Source organism: Anabrus simplex, chromosome 1 (genome assembly GCF_040414725.1).
Source record: "Anabrus simplex isolate iqAnaSimp1 chromosome 1, ASM4041472v1, whole genome shotgun sequence".
NCBI classification, from domain to species: Eukaryota; Metazoa; Arthropoda; class Insecta; order Orthoptera; family Tettigoniidae; genus Anabrus; species Anabrus simplex.
The window spans coordinates 1,499,819,969-1,499,841,485 of record NC_090265.1 but is presented as its reverse complement, the minus strand read 5'-3'; the positions used below and the strand labels follow the sequence as shown (position 1 = coordinate 1,499,841,485).

The window sequence follows — 21,517 nt, the reverse complement described above, 5'->3', positions numbered from 1 at the left end:
ATTGATAAGGTGGAGACTTCCATATCATTTTTATGTTGTAGTAGCAATCAATACGGAAATGAAGCTCATAGATTGTGATGCAGCTATCGAGCTCGGTGGGAGGAGTATTTTCTTGCGCTATAATATCCCAAGCTGCCTAGTATTTGTTGGATGCACTTTCAGTGTATGTTTCACACGCCAATTTTTTTTCATGCACAAGTTTAGTTCCGTAGAACTTTTTACACCTAAGATATACCGTCAAATGGGGTAATTCCGATCATTTTTTAAGGTTTTTTTCGGATACGTTCCGCGTTATTTACGTAGTACTTACCAAATTAAATATATAAGATTAATGATTCATTAGCTTTTATTTGACGTAACAAAGAATCGTAAGTAGTTGATAATATTGAAAAAAATTAATAAAAATCGGTGATCGGTGTTACCCCATGGAGTGGGGTAATTCCGATCAGTCATTTATTTTTCTTGATTATCGGTATTTGACCGTCTTATGGGTAATACCGATCACATTTTTACTTTTTAAAAATATTTCTTAACATATAAAACTAAAACAAAGCAAATAAACAATCATTAAATCACTAGAAATAAGAAAATTGAAGTCTCTAAACACATTCTATTTTCAAGCTATTTAGTAAAACTATTCGAACCAACAGTCTCTATACTTTGATCATCATCATCATTATCCTTGTCAGCTGCATTGGTGGCCAAATCTCTCACCACGATCCCTTTGCCGGGAGGAACAGTCAAGCGCTTCGCACGGCGAACCGGTGCATTTGTACTTGCCTCTCCAACCCGGGCTCGCTCGAGATGTTGAACGAACGATGCAGTCCACGATCGTTCTCGACTGATGTCATCAGCACTGTCATCATGTGGAATCTGGCGTAGCACGTTTTCTGGACAGAAAGGAACAATACCCGTTTTTCTGAACCCAGAAATAATATTCGTTGCACAATTTACACCTATCTTATTAAATGTCTCTTTTAGAAGTTTAGGGAACTCTGATTTGTGCACCACTCCCCTATTCGTTTTCTTCCATTCATCCAGCACACTTCGCCAAGCCATCTTTAGGGGACGAAAGAAGGCAACATCGAGAGGCTGGCAAAGGTGGGTAGCATTCGGAGGCAATAGAACAAATTTGACGTCATGCTTTTCACATAGCTTGATTACGTTAATTGAGAGATGGCTCGACAAGTTATCGCCTATCATGACTTTGGGCCCCTGTAATGTCTTTATATAAGGCAACATAATTTTCTTAAACCATGCCTCGAACATCGTAAGATCAAACCAGCCACTCATATTTCGGCTATAACCAGCACCGCTGATCCCTCCTTCTGTCCACGTGTCATACAGATGCTTACTTTTGTAGACGGTGAATGGTGGTAACACTGTACCGTCTGCAGCCGCAGCCACCATAACACTGATACTCGTTTTCGACGAGTCTAAAATTCTCTCAGGATGTTTGACCCCACGTTTCACAACAACCTTCACATTTCCCGGATCATCACAGAAATTTGTCTCATCATAATTTATAATATTTGACATAGGGACTCCCTCTAGTGTGTTTTGCAGGTTATGGAAATAGTCCATGATAATATCTCTCGTAACTGCTGCCCTGGATCGTTTGGTGTTCTCCCCAATCCTCACTGTGAGTTCCTGATTCCTCCTGAGAAAACCTCGAATCCATTCTAACCCGGGACGGTTATCTGCGAACCTTTTCTCGACCTTCCCAGCGTGGTTCAAGTAACCCTGGACGATGTTACGTATATCAGTATTTCTGAGCGGGAAACCCCACCTGGCACATAACAGCAGCCCTTCAACGAGAGTTTTTTCCTCCTCCCTCGTTAAGGCTGTCGGTGCACCCACCTTGTGTGAATATCTGTTCTTCAATTTGTCGTTTAGTGTGGTATATGGCACAGCAAACTGTTCAGATGCTCTCCGGATACTCATTTTCCCTTGACGGACAGCTTTTACTGCATTCTCTAAGTGGATAGGGTTATATCTACACCTTCCGACAGGTCCCAGTTTCTTCACATATGTCCTCACCATGATCGGTATTACCCTATAACAAGACAACTTCGTATATAAAAAGCCGTAACTTTAAAACAGTGTAAAGTAGAAACTCGCGCAAAAGCTTTATATGATACCAAATAACAGAAGATAGGATTGCAGTATTAACTTACCGCCAGTGTATGGTATGTGACCTTCTGAAACAGAAGTTTCCAATGACAGCGATAATTTAATAAATTTCTCACTTCTTAACAACCTCTCCCGGTGAATTGTAGACAAGAATGCACATATTCTTAGTGCGCAATCAGATAGCCAATAATGTTCCCTTTGTTTATACGCCGCGTATTGGATCCATTGTCGTCGTGGTTTCGCGGGAAGGCTCAGTTTTCAGAAGGAAGACCGAATGATCGATAATGCCCCATTATATCGGAATTACCCCACGTTACGGTACTTCATAAGCATCTTTCTGCACACTCCCTTGCACCCTAGAATTTTTATAAACTCTATACAGAATCAACATCCTTTCCCTTATTTGGGTCAATTCATCAGAACACCAGTTAAGTTTTTTATTCCTAACTGTGCGCACATTATTGACCTTTACCATGGGGGAGCAAGAATGCCACAATTCAACATTAAGTTTTAAGAAAGTTTCAATAGCAATTTCAGCCTTCGCTTTGTCAGTTTGATTTTCGTATAAAAAATTCCAGTTTACCTTTTTCAATTTTTCCCTGAATAAGTTCATAAAACAATCTCTCTGTGTTCTTATCCATGAAATGTTAGGCTCCCTATTTGTTTTGTCTGTGTAAGACAAGTACCAATGGTTCATGATCAGCAAAAGACCCTCCAACGAGCTTGACATTATACATACTTCTTAGAAATTGACAATAATGTTATCAATGCATGCATTATTGCGTGTGGGTGTTTTGTTTGTACAGGTTAAATTTAATGATCTTAAAAGGTTAAGAAATATTCTTGAAGACTGTTCGTCTGATTTTGCCATTTCTGTATTAAAATCACCACAGACAACTACTTTAGTATTAAACTTTAACAATTTTCGCATAACTATTTCAAAATTCTCAAGAAATACTGTCACACTGCCCTTTGGAGATCTATACAAACTTACAATTATTAGATTCTGACGTATTATTTTAACACAACTAAACTCTCCATCTAATTCTGCACAGTATTGTCCTAAGTCAACCTTAACAAATTTCAAACAGTCCCTGACTAAAATTCCAGCACCCCCATTCTTCTTATTACTTCTACACATAATATCTGCCATAATATACCCACTGGGCACAAAGAATTCAACTTGATCTTCTACGATCCAATGTTCTGACATGCATACCACATCAATTTTTTCAGCCTTACAGAAATGTTCTAGTTCTAACACTTTATTTCTGACACATTGAATATTAATCTGCAGGATAGTCAGTAAACTATTGTCAATTTCTGTTTTCTGGACACTATCAGTATCTTGGATGTCATTTTCCATAATAGGCCTACTAGTAGATATTTTTGTTTCTACAGGTTCATTGATTTTAGTGATCTGATAAGAATCTAACCTAGTCTGTCTACCTTGCACATTAACACTACTCCCCAATACAGTTTTAAAAGAACCTAACCTATAAAGACTACCATGAGTATTAATACCATTCCTCAACTCTAGCATGACAGACCGACCTATATCGGTCACTTTATCTAGTTTTTTAGAGGAATGGGATCAGGAACACATTCTACAACTTGAATTGAATTAGCAAACTCTATTATACTATTTACAACATACCTTTTTCCCAACCTATTTAGGTGCAGACCATGCCAGGTATAAAATCTTCTTCCCAAATTACTTATATCTACATATTTTACATTCTTGAAGTGCCTACATATTTTCAAAAGTTCTTCATTAACCCTGTTTACCTCCTTGTTAACACAAGACCATGCAGGAAGATCATGTCTGTGAGGAACAGAAAATACCACAGCATTGGTGTGATATAACTCCTGTAGTCTCGATCTGACGGAAGAGATCATTCCTCTTGCATTATTTCTTCCCACATCGTTAGACCCTGCTAGATAAACTGCAACCCCCGTAGCTCCTAGATTTTCACAGTATTTTCGACTTTCAGATGTTATGTCATTAAAATTTGCACCAGGCTTAATCACAGCAGAAACATCATGCTTACTGTTTCTAATTAGTTCTGTAACAATATTACTCCCCTGACTATCAGCAAAAAGTCTTATCTTCACAGATTTCCACAAGGTTTTGCAAATTGATTTTACAAGATTCTTATTACTTTCACTTTGACATTCCAAAAAATTTACTTCAGAGCTGTTACCTACAGATTCATGAGTACCATTTCCAAAGGGTTCAAACCTATTCTTTAAAACAGGAAAGTGATAATCGTCCAGTATCTGCTTTCTGAAACCCGCGGATTTTACCGGCAGCGATTCCCATCGTCTACAGTTTTTAGGCCTAATTGTTTCACTTTGCACAGGTTCATAAATCAAATCCAACTCGAGCTTTAAACCGTTCGAATACTTACTCTCCATCACATTGATCTTCTCTTTAAGTACGCAGAATATTTATAATTTCCAACGCATTTTCATACTCTCTATCTCTAGATTTCGAGCCGCCCTCACCGATAACAACATTCGCAACGCACTGTTCACAAAGCCAGTCTTCATTTGCATTCATTTTTTCCTCCCTGGGCCTGTTTCCGCATTTAAAATGCCACCAACGATCACACAAATCACACAGGATGCTGTTTTTAACTATTTTACGGCATTTACCGCACTTAACATCAAGTTTTACACTTATTTTCTCGGGAGTAGACATAACCATGTTCACATTACCGGACGCCATTTTGATGCAAGTTCTAGAATAACTACTTTCTGTGCCATCTTAAGGTACTGGTCACTGGTAACTAGTTCTTCAAATAAACAATGACACCGCCCCTCCAAATTCCAACCAAAACAGTCACAACAAGAATGTTTAATTCTTCAGAGGTAACTTTGTATGATACTGTTTCAGAAATTAGCGGCAAAAGCGGAAATCGTTCCCCTTGCTCCAATCATCAGACCTACTATGTCGATTTCCTCTATGTGGTATTTATCCCTGTAGTAAGGAATTGTTGGTAAGTAAATATTCCTTTTCTCTAGGTTAACATCTGAGGGCTGCGACTTATGGCTTTAAAAGCGAATTGTGGGGTCGATGATGGAACCTCTCTTCTTATTCTTGAAAGCAATGATGTCAATCCTTCTGTGGCTTCCGTTGTCCGCTAAGCCATGAACCTCTTCAAATACCTGGAAACCATGGTCTTTTAGCGTTGCCGCAATTAACGAGCGAATGTTATGATGACGCGTATTCCTTAAAAGTTCACCATGAGGACAAGATCCCAGAACATGCGCAAGAGTTTCAATCTCCTTAAGGCAGCACCTACAAAGGGAATCGTTCTGAGATCTTCCTGATACTGATCTAACTGCTGAAATGTTTGCTGTCATCTTAATTGCTTCACGCCATTCACTACATGATAAGCCTTGATGGTCTCGAATCCAGGAGTTGGCAGGAGTATATTCATTGTACAAACATACACCTCTTCCTTTCTGCTGCAAGTTACACCACTCACTGAATGCCCTTTCTCTCAGTACTATTCTCACTTTCCTGGCATCTGTTATTTCTAGGCGTGGATGCAGCAAATTGTCAGATGGAGGGACATTGAGGGAGTGTAGTGAAAGAGTCATTTCTTCTTTCAGATTTCTTGTAGCATGGATGTATTCGTCACCTGAGCTTAATAGTACCTGACAGATGTTAATGTGCTGAAGATGAGCTTCCCAAGTGGCGCAGAAGAGTCCCAACCCCTTATATTTTTTTTTCAGTGTAGATCATTCCATTAGGAATGTCTGCAGGTATTTGAAGAATTTCCTTAAGAGCACTTCGAATTAGTATGTCTGTATCAACAAGGAACTTTTTCGGAATCTTCTCTGGCTTGATAGTTTGGAATGGGTATATGAGAGATGGGCATATAACTGTGTTTATTACTTGAAATTTCTGGTCAGCCTGTAATAGTGGAGAACAAACCAATTTCTCCATTTCATTCCGTAATTTTTTAAGCTCCTGTGTAGGTTGAAAAATTATTTCATTTGAAAAGTTAACTCCCAGATAGCGGATTGTTTCCCCACGTCGCAAACTCAATATATCGTAGCTCTTAAATTCAGCTGGGTCTTCGATTAACTTTCCGCGTTCGATGCAGATTGCCGTAGATTTCATTGGGTTGATAAAAAGCCCTATTTCATGAAATCTCCTTGTGGCTATATTCGAGAGCTCAAGTGCTGCTCTTCGACTATTTCCTATGACAACCAAGTCATCAGCGAAACCCATGATCGTTAAAGGTGGAAGATGCGGTACTAAAGAAAATCCATAGTGGCTTGTGAGAGAGTCTTCAGTTAGTTCGTTTAAAATATGATCTGTTGCTAGATTGTAGAAAGAGGTGATCCCTGCACAACACCCCTTTTTAGGCTTAAGGTGGCTGTCTTTCCAGTTACAGTTTCTATTTTTGTAGTGTTTCCTGTCTGGAGATTAACTATTAGTTCCTTTAATTTCTCAGGTATTCCTAATGTCCTCAAGGTCTCATGTAAATGAAGGTGCCCAAGGTTGTCAAACGCCTTTCTGACGTCTAGAAGAATCACTCTTAGATCAGTTTTGTTCAGTTTTGCGGAATTTAAACCGAATCGAGTGTAGAAGTATTGATATGTGTACCGGCTGAAGATATGAATCCCCGTTGTTGTGGATTAAAAGCAACGTATTCTCTCAGGTGTTTATCAAGAGCTCGCTCAAGTACTCTCCTAACAACAGAAAATATTGTGATTGGTCTCCAGTTTGCAATGTCATCAGGGTCACCTCCCTTGTGTATAAGAACGGTTCTTGCCTTTCTAAAACACGGTGGTACCTGTCCTGTTTGAAGCATACGAGTGGCTATTGTGGCAATTATCTCTGAAGCGATGTCACTTTTAATAGCTCTAACGATGACGTAATCTGGTCCAGGTGAAGTGTCCACCGCAATTCTACTTGTTGCAAACTGTATTTCATCTTTAGATATAACATCATTAAACGTGTCATTGTAAACCGTTTGTGTAGCTTCACTCACTTTTGGGGGATATTTTTCTCTCACTGAATTATTTTCATGTCCTAATATTTCATGGAAATAACCATATACATGTTGCGAATTAATCAGACATCTTTCATTGTTTTCATGAAGGACAGTTCTAACTGCTTTCCTACGTTGATTGTGGAACTGAAATTGAGTCAACTGATATAAATATTTACTTCGTCTTTTTTCTCTATCCCTATTAGCGGACCTTTGTGGATTTGAACTTTGTTTATATCCTTTTTCCGTATTAACATACGATTTCTTTTTACACGCCTCGTAAAATTTCCTTGCTGGGTATTTAGGCCCAGGCAAAAAATCAATTGCAGAGGACAGAAACTTTAGAAAGTCTTCTACAAATAAGAAAAATTCAGAATCATTGATGTCACCTTGTAGACTTTCCCTCCATATCACTATTTGCTCTTGGTAGTACGAGTTATGTGTGTTTTGTTGTTTTATTTCTTTTCTAGATTCATGCACTTGTTCTACAGATGTTCCTAAATTTATTTCAGTATTTACTTGGTGGTTCGATTCCCCAGCTGTCTGTCTATTCACTAGCCGTGTTCGGTGCTCATTCAGATGTGCTTTTGAGATATGAATATTGACCCCCCGAGTGGACTTAAACAGTTGCCCGCAATGGTTACACACAGGCTGAGAGGAATTACTTTTGTCATTAGCTGAAACATTACTTCTGTTTGAATCATCCATCTCAATGCACGATGTGTCAGCAGAGGTATATAAACTTTGGTTAACCTTACTTACGTGATCACCAGCTGATCATTCAAGTGCTATGGTAACTAAGCACTATAAGTAAATAAACAAATATGACTTCCCAGACTGAAGATGTACACACATTCAATTTGAAAAGATTATATCAAAAAATATACTGACGAAAACACAGATAACATAGTATCGTATAAAAATCAATATAAATAACCACAATCACAACCCTATTATGCTGAAGAATACATCACTTAAAAGATTAATCCTATAAAGACCACATGCAATGTCCTTGGCTAATACATTCTCCATGGTCACCTGTAGCAAGAACATCAACTGAATTACACTATATAAATTCAAATAAATATCACTACTCCCAATTTCTACCAAGAAGTACTAAACACCAATATATAAACAGCATTATTGGATCACACACACACAAAATTAAACAATTTCAATAGGTTTCAACTACTTTATCAGATTATAGAGCTAGTTTGTAATGGTACAGAAGTGGAATATTATATGGGTATATGTTTTACAGCGGTTTTTTGTTATAACAATAAAAAAGTAAAGTAAAGTGTTGCCATGATGATTGAGTCAATTAAAAAAAAAACATGTTGATGAGAGTGTGAAATGGGTAGATGGTAGAAAGAGATATGGAGTTGGTTACGGAAGAGATCTAGAGTTTGTTAACAAGATAAGATATGTAAAGTTTGTTATGGGGATAAGAGATGCAGATGTACAGATGAAGGTACAGATTTGAAGTTGGTTATGAAAGAAGACATGATGTTATAAATTGTATCAGGTTTATATGTTACATGAAGACATTAAAAGATGATATCTGTACAAGATTTGAGCATCTGGAGCTTTAGATTTAATAATGATATTTGCTTTATGTCCCACTAACAACTTTTACAGTTTATGGAGACGCCGAGGTGCCGGAATTTAGTCCCGCAGGAGTTATTTAGTGTCAGTAAATCTACCGACACAAGGGTGATGTATTTGAGCACCTTTAAAAACTACCGGACTGAGCCAGGATCCAACCTGCCAAGTTGGGGTCAGAAGGCTATCATTTCAACCGTCTGAGCCACTCAGCCTGGCTGAGCCTTAGATTTAATGAAGATACTATTATCCCAGCAAAAATGCATTATTAAATTAATAATACAATAATTAAGAAGAAGAAGGTTGAGGAGTACTTGCTGCAGAGAGACCTCAGATGAGCTGAAAGTATTTATGTGAATATATTGGAACTTCAACATCCTGGAGTATCTGAAGTGATTTGTAATCAGAGGAGTCAGGCCAGTTAAAAGTTATAGGCTATTTCACTTCACATGACTGCCACAGGAATTTCCCTTATTTTTCAGTGAAACAGAAAAAGAGCTAGAACAAAAATTTGCCATGAGCTATTTTCATGTGAAACCAAATGTAACAAAGATACATCGAGTTTTAAGCTTTAGACTCCTTTCGGAAGCACCCCCTGAAAATTCATAGCCTGTTCCCAGTTTCAACTGCATCAGGAATAGAATTACTGAAATCTTTCTCTAGTGGCAAGGGTAGCAACCGTGACGGCTGCCGAAGGCTGTCACACTCCTCTTCTGAAGCACGCCCTCCAAGATAAATTTTTCAGGCAAGGTATAGCTAAGATACTTACCAACCTTATTCTAAACTGAAACACCAAGTTTCATTAAAACCCACCCATCTATAATATTAACCGTCTGGAATGTTGCAGTTAAAAGCAATGCTATCATATGAAATGGTCAATGAAAATGGCACACTTTTTCACGTTTCATGAACAGTTCTCTGCTGGCGTTCTAAGAATGCCAAGGTCCAGTCCAGAGCTGGAAATACCTAGTTAAAGACAGCGATGAAAATTTACCTCATAATAGGGATCAAATAGGTGGGATACTATGATTAACCAGTGTCTCAGGTACAATTAGTTATTAGAACATGCATTTTCAGTCTATGCAGTCCATATGTTTATGTGATAGAAATTCCACCTGCCACAAAAACCCCATTCTCATCATCAACAGTTCACTGTCAATGTGTGGGCTGGTATCATTCATGCAGATTGAATAGACTACATATGGACATGTTTATCTCACATTCCTCAAATGTAGAACATGCCCTTCTTTAAATTTCCAACACCATTCCCGTACACTACCATCACTCACGCATTTTTCACCATATACTACACTCATTCTGCGATGGATTTTAGCAGCACTACATCCTTCTGCTAGCATCATGTATCACAATTCGCAACTCTCACTTAGTGGGAGTATTGATCTCAGCAGCCATGTTCAATTGCCAGTAGATTGGTTACGACAGGCACATTGGAGCCGTCAGTGGCACAGGTTGTGGGGGGATGTTGCGCAATCACACAACACACAGACCTGGCTCTTGTTTACTTACATGCATGACTGGAGGTTGAAAAACCAAAACAAAACAAAAAAGCAGCCTTTGTAAAAATGGATGTTGTACGATACTGTAAGGCTTTATAGTTAATTTTAAATATGAATGAAAACATGCAGTGCAGAAAAATATCTTTCTTAGGATTGAGTACCTTAGGTTCTATAGGTCTTTTCTACTCTGATGGCGGGCTGCGTACATGCTGTCAGGGGAAGCGGGGAGCATGGGGCCGACCAATCCAGCACGACGCAAGAAGCCGTTGAGGGAGAGAGACAGATGCCACTACTACAACGTTGCCAGGAGCGCCAGCGTGCGTTAAAGTTGTGTTGAAATCCACATAACAATGAAATACAGAGCTTCGTATGTTATAGTTCGATTATGGCCCGTGGATGAGTTTTTTTATTTTTATTTATTATTTATTTCTATTATTTTCTTATATCTTCGATGTAGTATGATACGAGTTAATTAATAATGCATATAACAAGTGCATTGACAACAGACTGAAAAACAATTTGTTCAAAAGTACAGAGTTACACAACACATTTTCTTATTTTATCTTATTCCAGCTGAAGGATCCGTGTTACAGCACCCTGACACTCGCCATCGTCACCAGAGCTGTCACCGAAAATATCCCCGTCACTCGACTCCTCACTGTGGCTGTCGTCTCGCAAATTTATGATGATATCGTCCATGACTGTGTCCAATACCACGTCCCTTTTGTAATTGTCCTCTTGAAATTTTTCAGCATGTGACACACAAGCCTTCCACTCCTGTTCGGTTACGGTACTTTATCCAGCTCCTCTTCCATTAAAGATTGGACGTCAGTTAGTTTGATCGTTTTGTTCCTTTTCCCTACAGCAGTTTTAACGTTTCCCCAAACCAGCTCTATGGGGTTATATGGACAGTGATAGGGTGGCAGGCGAACAACAGTATGACCCTTTCTGTTAGCAAGTGCATCAATTTCGTACATTTTTGCCTTTGGCTTGAATTGTTTCACAAGAGACAACAGTTCGAGTCTGGTGTAATTGCTGTCATGAGGAATATTCCTAGCAGATAACCACGATATAATATCAGCTTTTCGTGTGTTCGTTGTAGGAATTCGTTCTAGCTGTACTGAATGGTAGCTGGTATTGTCCATTACAAGCACTGCGTCTTTGAATTTCCTTTCGTCAAGAGCGTCTAAAAACTTCAAAAACCACTCTTTAAAAACCATAACGTTCATATCAGTGTGGTAGTCATCACTGGTCGATTTCACCGTTGGCCTGAAAACCAATTTACACTCCTGTAGAAAACCAGCGCGACTGGAACCTACGTGACAAACAGTAATTCGTCCACCTTTCCCCACAGGAATTTTAAACTTCCTGTACCTTCTTTATCTTGCCAGATTTTCGTTGGAGCGTAATTCTGATGAATGTAAGTCTCATCTAAATAAAATATATGGGGCGATGGGTCCTTATTCCTCAGAAGAGGCATTTTTCTCAAAAACGTTACTCTAGCTGTTACTATATCAGCTGTCTCCATTAAAAATCTTCTCCCGTCGTTGCTTTTTTATACTTGAACCCCATAGACTTTAGTATCCTCCACAATGAAGTAACTCCCCATTTAAATTGTATCTCTCTTTCTAATCACCACGTAATTTGTTCAGTGTCGGGTATTCATCCTTTACGCAATAACTGAGGAGAGTTGTTTTTATTACATTTTTATGGAATCCGTCGATTGCCTTTGTTACACAGTTTCTTTTGATTCGTTTGCGTGGTAATTGAAATGAGATGGAACCAGATGACTGGGTACTGTCTTTACCTTCCTTTACTATACGCTGAATGGTTCGCGTACTAACTTGACAAGCTTCCGACACTCTCTGCTGCACTTTATACACACTCACTAAAGGGCCATTATTTTCTGCTTCCTTTTGAAAATATTCATGAACATTGCTGATCAGTTTTCTACCCTGGCTCCTTATCTCCTTCCTTTTCGCCATTGTAAGATATATAGTGCAATTATTATATTAAAAAAAAACACAGAGCAACACAAAAAACAATAGAAAAAACTAACGTCACATCACATACCAAGAAAATGTTAATCAAAGAATGCAGTAAAGGACGCGGCAAGAATTACTCACAAAACAAACTCGTCAAAGAAACTCTTTGTAATACCCAACGCACACAGTAAGACTACTCGGCAACACAGCAGTTCGTGGAGCGAAGTGAGCGCGGCAAAGTTTCCGGGCGACTGAATAGTTCTCAGCGCCACCGCTAGGCGATCTTTTGTCTGATTGGGCAGTGACATACTGCCCACACCCCACTTCCCCTGACAGCATGTACGTCGCCCGCCATCAGAGTAGAAAAGCACTTAAGTAGATATTTACAGGAAGTATATTTTAAGAGTGCAGATTGGAGTGCCGAGGCTTACGAGTGCAGAGAAGCAGCGACAGCAAGGCTTAAGTAGATATTTACAGGGAGTATATTTTAAGAGTGCAGATTAGAGTGCCGAGGCTTACGAGTGCAGAAAAGCAGCGACAGCAAGCGCAGTGCCTGCAATGGCGAGCGGACATTGTAGTCCCAAAGAACCAGCATGATTAAGCTTTTAGAAACTAAAAAACAAAATTGAGCTGACCAGCTATGTACATGCTCAAAAAAATCAAAAAATGGTCCCAGGAATTAACCTGATAGGAGTCCTTGTGGCTCCAGGCAAATGGGAGTGAAATGTGTCACTGCCGGGTATCTGCAACATAAAATACTGGATTCAGCAAGAGAATCCAACTAGCCTCTTTCACTCCAACTTCAGCATGTAACCTACAAGAGGTGTCCCTGTTAAGCTGAGCAACCCAGTGGAAGGTTGGGTAACCAATCCCAGCGGGGTGACCAACTATACACACTTGTCTGATAGACTGTATCAAACATGAAGTACGAAAACAATAATGATAGATCCTAAGGTGGTAACCAATCCACCCCCGTTCATGACGGGGCATTTTGGTCGTCGGATTCTGGGGGACCTATACCTTCATGTGACCCAGTCAGAACTGAACGAAAAAGGATCAATATTAACTCCCTGATCAAGACTGGGAAACTTAAACACACCCTTGAAATCCTGAAAGATAAGAACATCAGCATTGCAGCCTTACAAGAGACAAGGTTCCCAGATGAAGATGCCATGGAGTCTCAAGAATATAGAATACATAAGGGAAAGCCTGGTAAGAGAGTCATGATGAATGTACCCTTCCTGGGGACAGCGTTCGCAGTACACCATAAACTAGTTGCTAGCATACTTGGCTTCTCTTCACCCAATGACAGAACTTCAGTACTATCCTTCAGGTCTAGCAATAGGAGATACTCTCTGGTTAACTTCCATGCGCCTACCAATTACTCTAAAAAGAAAAACCCACAGACTACAGATCAGTATTGGGACACCCTTGAGGAAACCCTAGACCACATCCCACATCAAACGACAATATTGCTAGGAGATTTCAACGCCCAGATTGGGAGAGAACAGAAATACTGGAAGATTGTAGAAAGATACCCCACCTACAAGAGAACCAACAAGAATGGGGAATGGCTAATCAGTCTGTGCACCAAGTATGGATTACTCTTGAAGTCTACGGCTTTTAAATGCCTACCTACGAAGGCCATGACATGGCGCAGCCCAAACAGCATGATGGGTGAGTTCCAAATTGACCACCTAGCAATAGACAAGAAGCACCACTGCGACATTATGAACGTGAAGGTTTTACGAGGAGCTAACATAGACTCCGATCATTACTTGTCCATGGTTACGATGAATCTGAAACCACTGTATAAGACCAAGGCTATGCTTATGAAGAAAAAGAAGATTCCTAGGTTTGATATCACCAAACTTAAAGAAGACAATGCAAGTTACCAGGAGAGTCTGAACCAACACATCAATAGAATTACCACTACAAAACTGGACCCACTTCGGGATGCTATAACAGACGCTGCTCAGAAGACAATCTCCAACAGACCTAAAGGAAACAAGCACCCATGGTGGTCTAACAAATGCGATGAGGCTATAGAAGCCAGGCGACTAGCATGGCTCAAATGGAACCATCATAAATGAAGCCAATCTACAAGCCTTTATTACACAAAGAAAGAACACCTCCAGCATCATAAGAGGGGCAGAAATAAAATACAATAAAGAAATTATTAAACAAGCGGAGGATTTTGGAAGAAACTACTCTAGAGACTTATAACAAAGGTCTAAAACAACAGACGACCCAGTTCACATCCCAAACTTTACACCTCCAGAGAAAAGACACATCACCGTGCCTCAATGATGATGACTGCATCAAGACCCTAGCTGATTATTTCCAAGGACTTTTGAATGCTGAAGAACCTGTGCAACGCCTCCCAGTTAGAGAACCAGCTAACCTGGACACCAAAGACATCCCTCCTCCCACCTATGAAGAAGTAAAAGAGACCATTCAACATCTCAAGAACAACAAAGCCCCTGAAGAAGACGGATTGGTAGCAGAAATGTTGAAACAAGCTGGTGAGAAAACATTCAGGCACATACACAAAATAATCCTGGACATATGGGCAAAGGAAAGTCTCCCAGATGATTGGACATCAGCCGTTATCCACCCAATCCACAAGAAAGGAAGCAAAACAGATCCCAGCAACTATAGAGGAATATCACTACTTTCAGTATCATATAAAGTCTTTTCCAAGATTCTGGAATGGCATATAACAAGACAACTGGATACAGAATTAGGAGAATATCAAGCAGGGTTCAGAACTGCAAGGTCTTGTGCTGAACAGATACAAAATCTGAAGACCATCCTTCAATATAGCAAGAAAAGGTGCCGACAGTGGGTAGCTATCCTTGTCGACTTTCAGAAGGCATATGACTCCGTGGATAGAATCACACTCTTCAACACCTTAAGAGAACTTGGACTAAACGAAAAAATTAATAGGTTGGTGCAAGCCACCCTGCACAACACCACTTCCAAAGTTAAATTTAGAGGTCGATTATCAGAGAGCTTCACAATCAAAACAGGGGTGAGGCAAGGAGATGGTATCTCATGCATATTATTTAACTGTGTCCTGGAAAAGATCATAAGAGAATGGACCAGGTCATTACCTGAGAACACTGGATTAAGGATAGGGTTTATAAAGCAGACAACTTGAGGATTCCATGCCTGGCCTTTCCTGATGACCATACTTTATTAGCAAACGACATGCATGAGGCCACTATGCAGCTTCAAACACTGCACTCTATAGCAGCTAAAGCGGGTCTCTTGACCAACATTGGAAAGACAGAGTTTAGCACCAACATCAAAGATGCCCCTACAACAATGGGAGTCAGTGATACAAAGCATATCAAGAGAGCTAAAAATGTGAAGTATCTTGGAGAGTGGATATCAGAGGACCTAAGTGAAACGATGGCTCTTGAACAAAGGAAAATCAAATTAGACAAGGCCTACCAAGCCTGCAGAAAACTGTATGCCTCAAAGAATTTATCAAAGAATGTAAAACTGAGACACTATAATACAGTAGTCAGACCATCAGTCCTCTACGCAGCAGAATGCCTATCCCTAACTAAAAAGACCCCACTGAGAGCCCTGGAAGTACAAGAATGGAAATTCTTGAGAAGAATAATAGGGCCAAGGATCCTACCAGATAGAAGGCGATGGTACAAACCCAACAATGAGCTCTACCAGCATCAAGAAAACCTCATAGATGCCATCAGAAGAAAACGCCTGACTTTCTATGGACACCTATATAGAATGGATCTTAATAGATTATCCCATAAGATCTTCAAGGTTGCTAACAAAGGCAAAGCTACTGGATTCCCCTGGACCAAACCAGTGCACAAAGATCTTTCAGAGCTTAATATTAATCAAGCTGCCATAACTTACAGGAATGCATACCGTTTAATGGTCAAAACTAAACCTTTCCTAACATCCCTTATATCAGCTAGTTGCAAAGGAGCTGTCCGACTCGTTGGCTGAATGGTCAGCGTATTGGCCTTCGGTTCAGAAGGTCCCGGGTTCGATTCCCGGCCAGGTCGGGGATTTTAACCTTAACTGGTTAATTCCAGTGGCTCGGGGGCTAGGTGTTTGTGCTGTCCCCAATATCCCTGCAACTCACACACCACACACTATCCTCCACTACAATAACACGCAGTTACCTACACATGGCAGATGCCGCCCACCCTCATCGGAGGGTCTGCCTTACAAGGGCTGCACTCGGCTAGAAATAGCCACAAACAAACAAAACAAAACAAAACAAAACAAAACAAAACAAAACAAAACAAACAAAAAAACCACAAAGGAGCTCTGAATTGGTCAGAGGAGCGCATGAAAGAATTCAACAAGAAAATGAAGGAATACTGGGCCAACAGGAACGCTCAAAAGGCCACTAAGAACACAATTCAGTACCCCAAAAGGGACAGCTATAGAACACAAGCACTGTGGTCCCCAGATGGCCTAAACACAAAGAAAATAAATAAATAAATAAATAAATAAATAAATAAATAAATAAATAAATAAATAAATAAATAAATAAATAAATAAATAAATAAATAAATAAATAAATAAATAAATAAAATAGTAAATGAAACTAAATGCACCAGTATTTACAGTAAAAATATTGCAAGTGCTCCTTGAGCTGCGATGCAAGCTTCACATCTTGTAATGAGATTTCAAAACACACTTCGCAGTTCATGGATGCTGATGGAATGCAATTTGTTCATAATTTTGATTTTTAATTCGTCTGCAGTTCGAGAATTATTCCTCTAAACTTTTCCTTTGAGATTTCACTGTAGATAAAAGTCACATGTGCTTAAGTCAGGCAAACGAGGGGGACATAGGCCTTTATGATGATCTGATCATCATCGAACACTTCCTGCAACCGTCGCATAGAGTTAGATGCCGTATGGGCTGTTGCACAATCCTGCTGGATATTGCTGTACTTTGTTTTCTTCTTTGGTCAGCTCAGCAAAAAATGGTTCGAGAATGTTGTGAATATAACGATCGGAAGTAATCGTGTCCTGAAAACCTATCGGACCGATAATTCATCGGTCACTAATAGCGCATCCACTTTCCCATCTTGCAGAGGTGTCAACTGTAAAATGTGCGGGTTCTCTGTATAACAGATCCTAGGCTATTCTTCTGTGAATTGACATACTCATTTAACTGAAACCATGCTTCGTCGCTCATAAAAACGAACGTTCAAATCCACGATACCATCATGGACACTATTCATTAAACAAAAACCCCATAGCACTACAGCCTGACATGCCTTGGCCTACCAAGTGACTGCTGCTCAACCTGAAGGCCTGCTGATTATGAGGTGAGGCATGGCCAGTGCAAAGACTCCTCTCTGTCGTTATTTCTTATTTTCTAGACCAGGGTCACCGTCTTATTGTCAGGTAGCTCCTCGATTGTAATCACATGAGTGGACCTTGAACCAAGTTTTAGGACCAAGTAAAAATCCCTGACCTTGCTGGGAATCGAGCCCGGGGCCTCCACGTTAGAGGCAGGCACGCTACCCCCAGACTGTGTAGCTGGACACTATTCATTAGCCAATAGCAAATGTTAATTTTCCAATGAAATCTGAAGGCTGTTTCATATGGACTGAATGACACCGATAAGATTGTAAACGTAATAATTCCAATGCATTACGTGCTGGTGAATGTGAAATAGGCCTACTGGTTTCCTGATATACTCCCCAAAGCGACTTATGTGGACTGACTTGCAGTCTTGTTTCCTAGGTGTTCCGAAGCGAACAACGGCTGATGTGGTTGCCACAGGTAAACGCCCACTGATTATTAAGTTCCTGCGGTACCAGGATCGTGACCGCATTTGGAGAGCTAAACGTCGGCTAAAAGGCACGCACCTTCTCCTGACGGAATCGCTCACGGGTACCAGGAAAAACATTTAAAATCGTGCACGAGATCACTTTGGCTTAAATCGTGTCTGGAGCCAGGACGGTCGCATTGTTGTGCTATGTGACAATGGACGAAAGGTGTTAATTACTACAATGGTACAACTTGTTAGTTTAATGTAAAACAAGAGTGAGCATTGATACGGACTCATTACTGAGATGGCATTAATGGATAATGTTGTAGTTTATATAAATGTGTGTGTATGTGTGTGAGTGAATGTGATTGTGCCCCTGGAAGTACTTGCGGTGAGAACAAGGTGATTAAGACTTGGTTACAACCCTCACTAAACTCAGGCCCGGTTGAATTAAATAACATGACTTTACACCGTCTAGACCAAAGAAAACGTATAGGGGGAGGGTGTGCTATATACTGTCGTAATGACCTCAAAAGTAAAATAGTGGCTACTTCAGACCAGAAAATTCCCAGTCGACCTGAGTTTATGTTTATAGAAGTTTCGGCTAACAATCAAAAAGTACTGATCAGAGTAGTTTATAAACCCCCAGACGTAAGACATATATCGGACCTTGAAATTTGTTTAGCCAAGTTAATTCCACTGTACGAAAATATAATTATACTTGGAGATTTTAATACAAATCTGCTGACTGTGACAAACGACTCATTGCGTTTACAAAATATGTTCTTTAGCTTAGACCTGAACATCCTACCTCTAAATGCTACTAACCATCTACATACAGTAAACCGGACGACTCATACTTTGGTTGACTTGATCATAACTAACAATACTCAGAAAGTTTTAAATCACAGACAGCTTGCAGTGCCAGGTATTTCTACCCATGATCTAATATATGTCTGCTATTCATTAAAGATGCCAAAATATGAAACTAAATATATAACACGCAGGGATATAAAAAATCTGGACAAGGAAAGAATACGACACGAAGCATATTATCTGCCGTGGAACGATATTTTACACATGGATGATATTGACGTAAAAATAAATAAACTATCTGATCTGGTGTTAGAACTGTATGACAGATTTGCTCCCAAGAAAGAGATCTGGGTGACTCGACCACCTTCTCCGTGGTTGACTAGTGAGATTAAATCCGAAATGGCAAAGCGTGACTCATGGTACAGAAGGTTTAAACAAACGGGTAATGCTAATGACTTTGAAAATTACCGCGTTCTCCACAACAGGGTTAAACAGTTAATCAGAAACAGTAAATATAAACACATATGTCAAGTATCGAAATGCAAGAACTCGACAGAAATATGGAAACAATTACGAACGATGGGTATAGGTCGAAAGTTACTAAAGCAGGCGCCGAATGTATCCCTTGATGACTTAAATTTACACTTCACGTCGGCCGAATCCACTGTAAGAGCAACTAATAATAATAATAATAATAATAATAATAATAATATTAATAATAATAATAATAATAATAATAATTTTCATAACTGTACAAGTAATAATAATAATTTTTAGAATAATAATAATCCTCCTCTGCGAACCATGTGACCTTGACGCGGTGGGGAAGCTTGCGTGTCCCAATGATGCAACCATATCGGATGGGTATCTGTTGAGAGACCAGACTAACGAATGGTTGGATGGTTGGAAGGATGCCCTCGTCATCCCAATCCCAAAAAAGGATGGACCCAGTATTCCTTCAGATTACCGACCAGTTTCTATCCTACCACCCTTGTCCAAAGTGCTGGAACGCCTGGTACATGACCAAATCCTTACGTACTTACATAAATATGCTTTACTCGACTCTTACCAATCAGGCTTTAAGAAAAAACATAGTACCATGACAGCTCTGCTGAAAGTGACAGATGGCATTAGATATGCAATGGACAACAAACAAGTGACAATACTTACTCTTTTAGATTTCAGTAGCGCATTCGATACTGTCGAACCTAGGTTGCTTCTTTCCAAATTACAGTCCTTAAACTTTAGCCAGAAAGTGCTGGAATTTTTCTATTCTTACCTCACAAACCGCCGGCAGTGTGTGGTTGCAAATAATAATAAATCAACGTGGCGAACAAAAAATATTGGTGTTCCACAATGGTCAGTCCTAGGCCCTCTCCTATTCACTTTATATATAAATGATATCACCAGATCAATTAAGCACTGCAAGTACCATCTTTATGCTGATGATCTGCAAATTTATTACCACACTAGAACTCATAATATACAACAAGCAATATGTAATGTAAATGCTGACCTTGAGCAAATTAATAGCTATGCAATTAAAAACAACCTTAAATTAAACCCCCATAAAACGCAAGCCATTATCATCGGTACATCAAAGAATCTTCACATTTTAAAACAAAATTGCATTCCTCCCGTAACTTTAAATAATACTGTTATACCTTATTGTGAATCAGTTTCTAACCTTGGTGTTATTATAACGGAAACTCTAAACTGGACAGCGCAAGTTAAGAATATCTGCAAAAAGGTTTATTGTGGCTTGCACCCCTTAAAACGTTTCAGAAATGTATTCCCTCGATCACTAAAAATTCAACTTGTTCGGTCATTATTATTTCCCATTTTTGACTACTGTGATGTAATTCTTACGGATATAACAAAAGAATTACGCTTGAAACTACAACGCACTCAAAATGCTTGTCTCAGATATGCTATGGATTTACGCTGTTTTATCTGATTAGTTACGAAATGACTTGCGATTAAGTTGATGTACGTAATGTTTAGATGGTACTGTAGAACTGGGAAACTGTCTACGAAACTTTTGAAGACACCTTTTAACTGATTTCTTCTTCTTATACGAGTAACACTCAATCAAAAATATTATTTACGGTGTAGTGTACTTAACCATCGTGATAATAACCTTACAACACACCATAAAAGTCCAATTGTTGCTAGTGAAATGAGCAACAGAGTTAAGCATCTACTGCCTAGGCTTTCAACACTTCTTATCACGCTAGGCTTGACACAAGCCAACTAAACTCCCTGTACTTTCAGTGTGGATAGATGGATGTTATAAAAAAAGTAAGAAAAAAAATTAAGCTCAGAGTGAAAGTGAGATCAGACTCACGCAAGACAGTCACTATCAGTATGAGGATTAAAGATCTGAACCTCCAAGATCTGTACCAGTTTATGATTTAATTAGTAAAAAAGTATGACTAAGTTAGGTGAGTGTGCAACTGAACTTTTATTACTATAATCTAAAACAATAAAATATCAGAAACTGGTTGATTATGCATGTGAATTACTAAATCAAATCACCAATTACATATTTTTGTAATAATTATTTCATCACAGTGAGAAATGTGTACTTTGGATTACCAAATATGCATTTACATTAGAGTCCATTCAAGTACCTCACACTACGAATGGCCAAGTTAGTTAATGGTGCTAGCAT

General features: G+C 39.3%; 1 protein-coding gene across 2 annotated transcripts in view; it reads right to left on the bottom strand.

Annotated features, from left to right (window-relative positions):
- The window catches only part of LOC136858446 (unconventional myosin-IXa), an 842,620-nt gene that overhangs the window by 172,385 nt on the left and 648,718 nt on the right, over positions 1 to 21,517 (bottom strand). The gene's annotated exons all lie outside the window — the stretch shown is intronic.